Raw genomic sequence first — 14,075 nt, forward strand, 5'->3', positions numbered from 1 at the left:
TGGCTTAAAAAATTTATTGTCTCACAATTTTAGAGGCTAGAAGTCCAAAATCAAGATGTCATCAGGGCCATGCTTGCTCTGAAGTCTGTAGGGTTTTGGCAGTGGCTTGCCAGGAATCCATGGCATTCTTTGACTTGTGGTATAAATCATTCTCTGCCTCCATCACATGGCTGTCTTCTCTCTGTCTACGTCTAATTTCCTCTTCTTATAAGGACAACAGTCATATTGGATTAGGGCCCAACCTAATCCAGTTTGGTCTAATCTTAACTAATAACATCTTCAAAGATCTGGCAACACTGCTGGAATCAGTTTATAGTATCCATTAGTGGCAACTTTTGTGGAGAGTATTCATTTAGAAGTGTATATTCTGTTCTGTTTTGTTTATTGTTGTTAAGTTCCATTATTTGGTAATCATACCTTGTCAATGCTTTTGATGAATGTGAAGCAATCATTAAACATGATTTTTCAATTTGACCAACTGATTGCATGCAGCAGGCTGCATGGAAGCATACAGAAGGCAGTGGCAAAGATGAAAAGATGAAAAGATGAAAAGTTCCTTGAAGTAAACATCATGATTTGTTTGTTTTTTTTGCTATAGATTGGGACTCAGTTCTTTTTCCCCTGTTGGGAATTCTATCTAAAGTTATATGGGAAAAATGTAAATATAAATATTTCGTTCACACAACTTACTACAGGATTTGGGTAATGGTTAGTCAGGTCAGGCTGTACTTCACTTGTAAGAATATACTCTGAATGTTATCTATGTGAGTGTTTCAATTTACACTTTGCTATTTTTGAGTGTAGAAATGCATTGAAATGGACTCAAAGGCTATGGAAATAAATTTTCAAAGAAAAAAGAAAAAGATTGTCACTTGAGGAACCCCAGTTGCTTTTACTTTTTAACTGGAAAGACAAGATATCAGGAAAACTTAGTGTGTTTGTTGAGGGCAGGGGTGGAGGTGGGGGTGGACTAATTGCTATTTTGAATATCTAAAGGGGAGTGGTATTGAAGAATACCAAGGAATAAGTTACTTTGAGGCATATTTTATATCAATAAAAGAAAGGAATAATTGATAACTCAAGATGTCTAAAATTGGAATGGCTGTTTTAAGAGATACTGATTGGAAGGTTATTGAGGTAGTGAAGTGTAATGGAAAGAATGTGTGAATTTGGGAGCCAGGCAGATCTGTCTTCCATATTTGGCTCTACTTCTTAATAGCGTGTTGCCATGAGCAAGTCACTAAGAATGACAGAATCTTAGTTTCTTTATCTATAAAGTGGGAGACAATGCCTACCTTCCAGATTTGTGTAAGGATTAAGAGATGTTGTGTATAAAGCACCTTAGCCCAGTGCCTGGCATGTAATAGGTACTCAGTGAATAGTACTTGCTATTATTTTATTCCTTTTAAGTGTGATCGATGGACACTCTTAGAAATGATGCCAAAGGATTGTACAAGGTAAACCAAATTAGGTAATTTTTATTGTCCCTTCCATCTTGCTGATATGATCCTCTTTAATACTTATAGTTGACTGGTAATAAGCATTATGCCCTTCTTGCTCCATGGTATATTAGCTAGGTCAGTATTCCATAGAGAGAAAACAGGATTGATGCCTTGCTTTCCAGACCCTCACAGGCATTTTAAAGTTGTCATCTAGAGTGCTTTTATTATTCTTTTATTTTTGTGGCTGTGTCAACCACTACTATTTTGTTTCTTCCCCCACTAATCTAAGCTATTAGACATGGAGCTATAAGCTCATATTGCATCTTGAGGTCATATTCCAAAGCTTTATTTCCACAGTGCCTAGCAATGCTCATGTTTCACAGCAAGCAATGGTAAATGTTTTTGTTGAATAAATGTATACAGAGGTTGAGTTGTTTGGCAATTTGATGCATTTTCAGTCTACTTTAAGTGAATTGACAGTTTGCTCAAAATTAGTCAACATTAAACTATTAAAGTAATTTTCATGTCTGCATTGCTGATAATTTCTTTTGGAAAAAGTAGAAAATTGGGAGAATTATGATAAAATGCATTTACCTTTATTTTACCTTTATGAAGGGTACAGTCCTCTTTACTGAGAGATTCTTAAGTGATAACCAATACTGATAGGACTGATGGCTTTTTTTTTTCCATTAGAGTTTTGGTGATCAAAGCATATCAGAGAGAATGGTGTCCTAAACTTTACATTCATTAAATGCTAATAAAACACAGTTGTCTCTTCGTTGACCATCAGAACTATTATCTAGAATATATTTAAAACAGGTATGTGAAACACAAGCAGAATTTGCAAAGTTTGCTTACCTTAAGGTACTTCTTTCCCCACGGGTGCCCACTGTTTGTATATGGCCAAGGCTTAATGATATCAATTGTTTTTTCATGATATTCTTATTTTTTGTTGCTTTCCCTAATTTAAATATTGGCTCCTTTTACTCAACTGTCATTTATCAGGAGGAGGAGATACCTAGTAAAATCTTTCTCTATGAATGATGAAGTCATCAGAGAGTTGGAATATGTTTGGATTGAAAATATTTACATGGTGAAATATTAGTTTTAAAACTATCTGTGAATAAGTAATGAACCAGTAAGATTCAATTCACTTAGAACATATATAATAAAGTTGTTCAAAATAATATAGTAATCTTTATATTGCTGAACAGATCAATAGCCTTTTTTTACCACTCCTGATTTATTTTTATTTTAAATTTTTACAACTTTATTGAATAACTGGCATACAATAAATTGCACATCTTAAAGTGTATAATTAGATACGTGTTGACATATATATTTACATCATCTCCCCAAATTTCTTTTTAACCTTTGTAATTATCCTCAATTACGCTATCCCAAATCTCCCAGGCATCCATTGGTGTGCTTCCTGCCACTACAGATTGGTTTGTATTTTCTAGAATTATCTATGGGTGGAATCATCCAATATGTACTCATTTTTTGTCTGGTTTCTTTCACCAGCATAATTATTTTGAGATTTGACCTTGTTCTTCTGTGTATCAATAGTTTGTTCCTTTTTATTGGTGAGTAGAATTGTATAGTATGAATGTACCAAAATTGTTTGTCCATTCACTTGTTGATGAATGTTTGGGTTGTTTCCAGTTTAGGGCAATAAATAAATAGAGCTGCTATAAACGTTTATAAATAAGTCTTTTTCTGGGCATATGCTTTCATTTTACCTGGTAAAATATTTAGCAGGGGGATTGGCAGGTCATATGGTAGCAGCAGCTGCATGGTTAACTTTTTTTTTTTAATTGAAATTTTTTTTTGAATTAGAGAAGTTGTAGATTTACAGAAAAATCATGTAAACAATACAGTATTCCCATATACCGCCCCCTACCATTATTATTTTTCTTCCCATGCATGTCTTTATTTTATTACTTATCTAACCATACACTGGATAAAGGGGGTGTCAGTCACAAGGTTTTTTTTTTTTACAATCACGGGGTCATAAGATAAAAGCTATATAATAATACAACCATTATCAAAGATCAAGGCTACTGGGTTATAGTTCAACAATTTCAGGTATTTCCTTCTGGCTATTCTAATATACTAGAAACTAAAAAGAAATGTCTCTATAATGATTCAGTAGACTTAATCATTTGTTAAATCCTAACTTCTCAGTTACAACTCTTCCCTCTCATTTGATCATTCTCTTAATCTTCAGGGATATCTAACGTCTTCAGCTTAAAAAGGGTGTCAACATTATGGGGTAGAGGAATGAAACTGGTTCATGTTCTTGGAGAGACTGGTACCTCTGGATTTCAGGGCTTATCTGGCATGGGAACAATCCGGAGGCTTTAAGTTTCTGAAAAAATTAACTTAATTAGTAAAACTTTTATAGCCTTACATAAAGCCCAGGGTATTCTTTAGGGTTTACAGGAATACTGTTCATTGGAGCTTGGCATTCTGTGGCAATTTGTGTATCTGGCTGAAGCTTGCATAAGAGTAACCTCCAGAATGACCTCTTGACTCTATTTGAAATCTCTTAGCCACTGAAACTTTGTTTCATTTCTTTTCCCCCAGATCAATAGCCTTTTACTGCCTCTACAAATGCAGAATGCTTCTTTAAGTGTGGCTGAATAATCAGAAAAGGCTATTGATCTGTTCAGCAATATAAAGATTTTAATGCACAAAAGGGCTTCAAATATAATGTTTCCCCCCATCTTCCTAGAGACCTTATGATATTTCCTTTCTTCGGGTTCATGCTGCACAGTTATTTCAACAAGTTCCTTCTGGTACAGTCAATAGTTAACCCCATTGGACCTGATCCTTATAGTATGGACTCTCATGATATAATGTGGTATGTAGACATCAAGTTGATCTCATATCTAAAAAGCATTATCTTCGTATTTAGTATAGATGAAATTCAGAGATAGCTAATCTTTATTCAGCACTGTGTGGCAACAGTGTTGTGTCTTATATGTCTTAACTCACTTATCACAACATCCCAGTGAAGTGAATAGTGTTTTTATTCCTATTTTATAGAGGCATAAACTGAGGTACAGAGGGGTTAAGTAACTTTCCCAAGATCACGTAGTTTGCAAAGTGGATTCAAACCCCAGAAATTTGACTCAGGGGTCCATTCTCTTACCATTATGTTATATTCCTTCTAGATAATTTAAGCTGCTATTGTGCTTTCTGCTTTTTCAGCTTTGACTATTTCACTTTCCACTGCCCTTCATTCATACAGAAAGGGAAAAAATAGAAGCTTTTCAGTTTTACCTGTTTATTCCAGAGTCTTATCTCATAGTATCTGATTCCGTATGAAAAGTCTAAGCCCAGTAAGAACTGTTACTATGCCTTATGTTACTAATAGTAGTAATTACTTCATTTTCTGAGGTACGCAACACTTAAAATTATTTTCAAACCTGTTGCTTTTCTTCATTTATAAATGCTAATTTCAATAGCAATCAAAATACAAACTGTAATAAAGTGAATGTTTGGTTTGCATGGTGTCTCAATTCTGAGGTTAGGTAGTGGGATGAGTCAAGATTTTACCTAGATCTTATTTTTTTTGTAGTTTTTCCCCCATTATTTGGTGAGGTATAGTGATAACTGCTATTCATAATTATGATCATGAAAAGAGTCAAGGTTTTTGGTACCTTAGAGTGTACTCATTAAAGCTGGAAAGTGGATGTTTATGTTTTAGAAGTATTTTTACCAACATAGTTTTAAACAACAAAAATAGCAATAACCAAAATATGTAGTATAAAGTGAAAATTAAATTAACTAGAACATACCATAATTCATGCCAAACAGTCACTCTGTTTAATCAATGGTTGGATTTTGAAGAAGTTGTTGTAGATAAGCCATTAAAAATCCCAGTATAGAGGAGTCACAGAGCAGATCAATGATCATTTTTGTTTGCTATGATAGTTTAAACTTCTATTCAAATCTTATTTAGTACTAAATGAGTTCAAAATGTACATTACCTATCTGTAAAAACCTTCCTTATTTTAGAATGTCAACTGTCTAGTCTATTTCACATTTTAAATATTAAATGCTAACTTAATTAAAACTTAACAGGTTGAAATAAAATAAGCATCAGCTTTTTCTTTTGGTTCAGTTTATTCAGCCAGATATCTTTTGACTTCTCACAGTGGGCCAGTCATTGTGTGTTTTAAAGACCAATAAAAAATGGTTCATGCATTTCTAAGCTTTTTTAAGTGACCACCTGGTCAAATTGATCAATTTACCAGTTTCCCCAAATTTTGTTTTAAGAAACATTATTAAATGACTGCATTGTTTTTTAAAAATGTATTCATATAGGAAAGAAAACTGAAGCGGGTGGAGCAGGAATTCCCAGCAGCACAGGGCCAGTCCACAGATGGCAGATGGAATTATTTCCCTCTAAAGGTGTGCCTGAAATGCAGAAATCAAACCTGGTCTTTAAAAACCAGACTTGTGAGGAAGAGGTGCAAGATGGCAGCATAGAGATGTGTGGAATTCAGTTAGTCCCTGGGAGCAACTAATAAACAACCAGAAGAAACTAGAAAATAATCTGGAACAACTGCTGGGTGACAATTGTGACTGTCCACACATTGTACACCAATCTGGATTGGGTGGAATGGCTGAGATTGCAGCATAAAATCTGTAAGTAAAAACTGCAGACCTGCGCTGGGAGCCCCCACCCCCACGGCAGGCTGAGCAGCAGGACCTCACTGTGGGAAAAGAGCAGCATTCTTGGAGGAAGTGAATACAGCTCAGCCCAGCTCCAACTGGGGTTTTAATTAACAAAAGTGGACTGCTGAATGCAAGCTATGAACACAAAACACTAACAAGCAGCAAAGTGCCCTGAAGTCACTCCCAGTGGATAGTAGGTGGGGTTGATGGAAAAAAAAATAATTAAAAAAAAGGAAAAATATGGAGGCTTTTAGGGACTGACCTTGGAGAGCCGGAGGACAACAGTGCTCCAGGTGAGGGAGCCCAGAGGACCGGGTGCTCTATCTGACTGAAGGGCAAAACCGGGGTACATGGACTGGCTCTGAAAGGGGGCTTTCTTTCCCTTTTTCTCTCTCTCAACGTGAGTGGCCATTTTCAGTTCATAGCACTCTGGCCCAGACAGGTGTGGAGTTACAGAGTTAGAGATACAAAGGAGCTATTCAAATGCAGAAGATAACTCCACAGGGGATGTATCCTCCCTAAGAGGAAGGAGGCGGAGCTCAGCTCTAGTGCTGGCCTTCCCTTCAGAACTCAGATTGCAGGGCCTGGGGGAAAACAGTCAAAACAGAGACAAACTAAGCTAAGAATTAAAGGGGCCACATCTCTTTACACCAGTAGAGAGTTATAGGCTGACAGGTGCCACCTCCCTGGCAGATTAGGAAAAGCACAGCAGCTAGAGGCATCACAGGGGACTCTGTCAATCTTCTAAGACACACCCACAGGGAAATTGGACTCTGAATATACCCCCACTCTGAGACCTGAACCTGGTCTGGTCTGGGAAAATCTGATTGGGGTAACCAAGGAAACCAGATGCCTATACAACAGAAAACTACAAATTACATTAGGAAAAATGAAGATATGGCCTGAAGGAACAAACTTATACCTCAATTAAGATAGAGTTGAGATATTGCTTCACTTTAATGAAACAGTCAATTAAAGATTTTTAAAGAAATATGGTAAACCATATCAAAAACCAAGTCAATGAGTTCAGGGAAGATATGGCAGAAGAGATGAAGGCTATAAAAGAAAACACGGGGTGAACATAAGGTAGAAATCGAAAGTTTGAAAAAATAACTAGCAGAATCTATAGAAATGAAAGGCACAACACAAGAGATGAAAAACACCATGGAGGCATACAACAGCAGAGTTTAAGAGGCAGAAGAAAACACTCAGGAGCTGGAGAACAAGACACCTGAAATCCTACACAAAAAAGAACAGATAGGAAAAAGAATGGAAAACTATGAGCAGCACCTCAGGGAATTGAATGACAACATGAAGCGCATGAATGCGTGTGTCATGGGTGTCCCAGAAGGAGAAGAGAAGGGAAAAGGGGCAGAAGCAATAATAAAGGAAATAATCAATGAAAATTTCCCATCTCTTATGAAAGACATAAAATTACAGATCCAAGAAGCGTAGGGTACCCCAAACAGAATAGATCTGAATAGACCTACACTAAGACACTTAATAATCAGATCATCAAACGTCAAAGACAAAGAGAGATTCCTGAAAGCAGCAAGAGAAAAGCGATCCATCACATACAAAGGAAGCTTGATAAGATTATGTGTGGATTTCTCAATAGAAACCGTGAAGGCAAGAAGGAAATGGTGTGATATATTTAAGATACTGAAAGAGAAAAACCACCAACCAAAAATACTATATCCGGGAAAACTGTCCTTCAAATATGAGGGAGAGTTTAAAATATTCTCTAACAAACAATGAGAGAATTTGTGAACAAGATACCTGCTCCACAGGAAATACTAAAGTGAATACTACAGACAGATAGGAGAAGACAGGAGTGAGAGGTTTGGAACACAATTTTGGGTGATGGTAGCACAATAATGTAAGTACACTGAACAAAGATGACTGTAAGTATGGTTGAAAGAGGAAGGGACAGCAGAAGGAAAGAGGAAAGATAAAGACTGGGACTGTATAACTCAGTGAAACCTAGAGAGCTCAACAAATGAGATAAAGTGTACAAATATGTTTTTACATGAGGGAGAACAAATATATGTCAACCTTGCAAGATGTTAAAAATAGGGTGTTATTGGGGAAAAAATACAATCAATGCAAACTAGAGACCATAGTTAACAAAAACATTGTATTATGCTTCCTTTAATGTAACAAAGGCAATATACCAAAGCTAAATGCGTATAAGAGGGGTATATAAGGGAGGGTTATGGGACTCTTGGCATTGGTGATGCTGTCTGACTGTTTTATTGTACTTTAGTTTAATTCTATCTTTCCTTTTGTTTCTTTTTACCTGTCATTTTTTCTCTTTTTCTTTTGTCTCTCTACCTTCTTTGACTCTTCCTCCTGCTTTTTGGAAGAAATGGAGATGTCCTTATATAGATAGTGGTGATGGTGGTGAATGGATAAATACGTGATTATACAGGGAACCATCAATTGTTTACTTAGGACAGAATGTATGGTGGGTGAACAAAATTGTCTTAAAAAAAAACAAAAAACAAACACCAAAAAACGGGTTAATGAAGAAACCTTGAGGGCACTGTACTGAGTGAAATAAGTCAGACACAAAAGGACAAATATTGTATGGTCTCACTGATAATGAACTAATTATAGTATGTAAACTCATAGACATGAAGTGTAGGTTACCAGAATATAGAATGAAGCTAAAGAATGGGGAGCATTTGCTTATTATGAACAAAATGTTTAACTGGGTTGAGCTTAAGTGTTTGAAAATGGACAGAGGTGACGGTAGCACGTTATTGTGAGAATAACTAACAGTGCTGAATGGTGTGTGAATGCAGTGGAAAGGGGAAGCTTAGAGTCATGTATGTCACCAGAAGGAAAGCTGGAGGTTAAAAGATAGGAATGTATGAAACAGTGAATTTTGTGGTGGGCAATGTCTGTGATTAACTGTACAAATATTAGAAATCTCTTTCATGAACTACAACAAATGTGTGACAGTATAACTAGAAGTTAATGATAGAGGGGTATATAGGGAAACAGTATACCTATTGCAAACTATGTACTACAGGTAGTAGTATTTTAACATTCTTTCATCAGTAGTAACAAATGTACTATACCAAAACTGTAAGTCAATAATAAAGGGGGATGGTGGTTAGGGGTATGGGAGGATTTGAGTTTTCCTTTTTGTTTTTATTTGTTTTCTGAAATAATGGATGCACAGCTGTATGATGGTACCATGGGCAATTGATTGTGTACTTTGGATGATTGTATGGTATGTTAATCTCAATAAAATTGAATTAAAAATTCATATTCATATAAAGCTTACAGAATTTTATTTACAGCAATGCTTTTAGTAGATGTTTACAATTTCTGTGAGGTTTTAGTCAACTGGTCTTCATAATGGAATTTTTTTTTTATCTTCATTTTATTGAGATATATTCACATACCACGCAGTCATACAAAACAAATCATACATTCGATTGTTCACAGTACCATTACATAGTTGTACATTCATCACCTAAATCAATCCCTGACACCTTCATTAGCACACACAAAAATAACAAGAATAATAATTAAAGTGAAAAAGAGCAATTGAAGTAAAAAAGAACACTGGGTACCTTTGTCTGTTTGTTTGTTTCCTTCCCCTATTTTTCTACTCATCCATCCATAAACTAGACAAAGTGGAGTGTGGTCCTTATGGCTTTCCCAATTCCCTTGTCACCCCTCATAAGCTACACATAATGGAATTTTAAGGAATATTTTTTTTGACCCAGCCCCCTGCTACTATAGTTGGAGGGAGCTATGGTAAAAAGGGGGGCTGTCTGATTGGGGAGAAATAGAGGAGAGTTAAAGTATTGGCTTGGCTTGTTAACCCTAAAGAAAGGCAAGTCTGAGGGGCCAATGTGAGGGACGAGATTGGGTGGGAAGGGTAGAGCTCTGGCTCCCCACAGTTTTCTTTGGCTCTGCCAATCCATCTGATGTTATTCACTTGAAATTTTGAAAAATAATTGAGAAAAACATTTTTGATACAATTCATTGTTGATAAAATCGATAAACTCTGCTAATTGATTCTTTAGTGAATTGACCTTTTGGCAAAAGGGTTTTTCTATGACTTCATCTAGAGTCCCTGCTGTGTGGAATTCCAATGTAAATGGAAGATACAAAATTACCTCTAGTGAATCTCCTTGACCAAAAGGGGGAAGGGAGATGAAGCAAAGTAGTGTTCCAGTGGCTGAGAGGTTTCAAATGAAGTCAACAGGTCACTCTGGAGGGTATTCCTATGCGCTATATAGATATCACCTTTTAAGTCTTTTGTGTGTTGGAATGGCTAGAGGGAAATACCTGAAGCTGTCAAACTGCAACCCGGTGACCTTGATTCTTGAACACAATTGCATAACTATATAGATTGCATAGTGTGACTGTGACTGTGAAAACCTTGTGGCTTGCACTCTCTTTATCCAGTATATGGACAAATGAATGGAAAAATGGGGACAAAAATTAGATGAAGAATTGGGTGGGATGGAGGGGATGGAAAGATTCAGGTGTTCTTTTTTCCTTTTTTTTTAATTTGGAGTAAGGAAAAGTTTCAAAAATTGATTCTGATGAATGCACAACTGTATGATGGTGCTGTGAATAATTGATGGTACACTGTGGAGGACTGTAGGGTGTGTGAATATATCTCAATTAAAGTGTATTAAAAAAAGTAAATGAACAGTGGGGGGAGGAGGTGAATGGGATATTTTGGATATTCTTTTTTATTTTAATTTTCATTTTATATTTGGGTTTAATGTTAATGTTCAAAGTTTGTGATGATGAAATCACAGCTATATGAGAATACTGTGAACAACCGATTGTACACTTTGAATGATTGTATTTTATGTGATTATATCTCAATAAAATGGCATTAAAAATTACCTCTAGCAAGTTTTAGGTCAAAAATGGCCTTAATTAAATGTGAATCTCCAAACAGCCCATTGAGGATATTATGATTCCTACATAATATCCCTACTTAATATTTCAAGGTTCTGAGAGGCCACCTGATTTGCCCTTGGTCAAAAGACGATGAAAATGGAGGAATCCAGACTTGACTCAGGTGTTCTGACTGTCGGGCTTGTCAGTGTTTTCCCATTAAACCATTCTGAAGATATATATTCTATATAAAGAGTCTTATTTTTCAGACTTTTGAGGGGTTGGGGTTAGAGGATAAAGGAGTACTAAAGTTTGTTTAATTTATGACACATTTGGATATAATTTTTCATCCATAGTAAATCAATTTTACAAGAAATTATTCCAGAAAGTTTCAAAGACTTATTATTATAGAAACAAATTGACTTCTGTGCTGTTAGTCTAATGAAAAACCCCACATTATTAGAGTATTTGTCACTTTTCTATATGACTGTATTCGGTAATATTATATTCTACACCTTTGAGTTTTCTGTCTAACAGATTTATTCGAGGTGTCCATTCCAAGTGTCCAAACTTAGCAGGACCACAGAGAATTTTCTATTTTAATTTTGTGGAATAGTTATCTCAAGACAAAAAAATCACCCCTAGGTTCTTATTGGTTATCACGTTAAAGAGAAATTCCCATTAACCAGGAATATATTCATATACATTCACGTCAAAGATGCCTATACTGCTAAATATATTCACTTCTGTTTATTATTCTCTATTTTAGAAATAGCTAAAACTTTCTTAAGTATGAACATAATATTTTGAGCCTATCTAAAAACATATACTATTTCTGTTACTAGGAATAACTTCTACAGAAAATGGTTTAATTGCACTCCAAGAGTATAGCATTTCTTTTAAAATTCAATTTTATTGAGATACATTCACATACCGTAAAGTCATCCATGGTGTACAATCAGTTGTTCACAAGTACCGTTATAGAGTTGTACATTCATCACCACAATCAATTTTTGAACATTTTCATTACCACACATAAAAAAGAATAAAAGTGAAAGTAAAAAAGAACACCTAAAACATCCTGTACCTCCCATCCCTCCCTATTATTCATTTGCTTTTTATCCTCATTTTTCTATTCATCTGTCCATGCATTGTATAAAGGGAGTGAGAGCCACAAAGTTTTCACAATCACATGGTCTACAATGTAAGCTATGTACTTATACAATCATCTTCAAGAATAAAGGTTACTGGGTTGTAGTTCAACAGTTCCAGGCATTTACTTCCAGCTATTCCAATACACTAAAAACTAAAAAGGGATATCTATATAATGCATAAGAATAACTTCCAGAATGACTTCTCGACTCTATTTGAGATCTCTCAGCCACTGAAACTTTATTTTGCTTCATTTCTCTTCCCCCTTTTGGTCCAAGAATGCCCTCTCAATCCCATGATGCCAGGGCCAAGCTCATCCCCAGGAGTAATGTCCCACTTTGCCAGGGAGATTTACACTCCTGGGAGTCATTTCCCTCATAGGGGAAGGACAATGAGTTTACCTGCAAAGTTAGCTTAGAGAGAGACCACAGCTGAGCAATAAAAGAGATTCTCTGGGGGTGACTCCCAGGCACAAATATAAGTAGGTTTAGCTTCTCCTTTGCAGTAACAAACATCATAAGGGCAAGCCCAAATATTGAGGGCTTGGACTTCTAAATTGGCAGTCCCCATTGCTTGTGAGAATATTGTTAATTCCCTAGGTGGGGAAATTTAATATTTCCACATTTTTCCCCAGTCCCTCAAGGGGGCTTTGCAAATACATTTTTATTCTCTGCCCAAATTATGCTGGGATGTATTGGGGCTTCACACTAGCTTGAAAAACCAAGATTTCACTCCCTAGTCAACTTTCTATGTAATTATGTTGGTTGAATAAACTGACCATACAAGTTAAATTATATAGTGTGTTACAAAAACTATAGATTTTATACCTAATAAACATTTCTTCCTTTGGTCTCACACAGAAGTTGAAGTTTTAAAAACACCATCAATATTGTCCTTTAACGTTTAGTCTGATTTACCTTAGTGCTAACCAAGTCCGTTTCGTTCATATCTCTAATTGAATTGTCATCTCTTTTTTCAGACTCCTTAACATTTGCTTTATGAGGTAATGCTGACATTAATAGCTGCAGAACTCTGGCTCTGTGTCTCAGGTGTAACAGATACCCAAAGTTCCAGGGGCCGACGACGATATACACAAAGAGCTCAGCTTCTCAGAATTTAGAAACGACCATTACAACTCAGAAATAGATGTATCTGCTCTAAGAGCTTACAATCTAGGAACCTTTACAATAAGCCTTCCCCTGATAACCTTATGCTCTCAGACTCAGTTCTCAGAGTTTGCACATTATAGTTAATCCATATTCGTGAGGCATTATGATGTTTTTCTTCTCATTTCTGGTTTATTTCATTCAACATACTGTCCTCAATGTCTGTTCACCTCACAACTTCACTCCTTCTTATAGCAGCTCAGTATTCCATTGTTTATCTACACTACAGTTCGCCATTCTGTTCATCAGTTGATGTACCCTTAGTCCACCACCCTCCACTGCAAATCGTGCATAATGACTCCATAAACCCCACTGTGAAAATGTCCATTTGTGTCCCTCTTTTCATTTCTTCCAAGTATATACCCAATAACTGAGTTGCAGAACCATATGGAAACCCATGCTTAGCTACCTGTGGAACCACCACACTGCCCTCCAGATGGGTTGTACCATTCTACTTCCCTACCAACAGTCATTGGGTATATCCCTTTCTCCACATTTTCTCCAGCACTTGTATCCCTCTGTTTATTTTTTAGATGGTTTTATTCATACACCATACATTCCATCCTATGTAAACAATCAAAGGTTTCCTGAATAATCACATAGTTATGTATTCACCACCACTATCTATATAAGGACATTTCCTTTTCTTCCACAAAAAAGAGGAAGAGGGAAAAAAGTAAAAAGAAAAAGAAAAAGAAAGAAAAAAATTGACAACTTAAAAGCAACAAAAGAAAAAATAAAATTAAAA

The 14,075-nt window shown here is 36.0% G+C and overlaps 1 pseudogene; it reads left to right on the forward strand.

Annotated features, from left to right (window-relative positions):
- The first annotated feature begins 1,418 nt into the window (after positions 1-1,418).
- LOC119522294 overlaps positions 1,419-14,075 on the forward strand; it is a 35,139-nt pseudogene continuing 22,482 nt past the window's right edge.

This window comes from Choloepus didactylus, chromosome X (assembly GCF_015220235.1).
Source record: "Choloepus didactylus isolate mChoDid1 chromosome X, mChoDid1.pri, whole genome shotgun sequence".
Classification (NCBI taxonomy): Eukaryota; Metazoa; Chordata; class Mammalia; order Pilosa; family Megalonychidae; genus Choloepus; species Choloepus didactylus.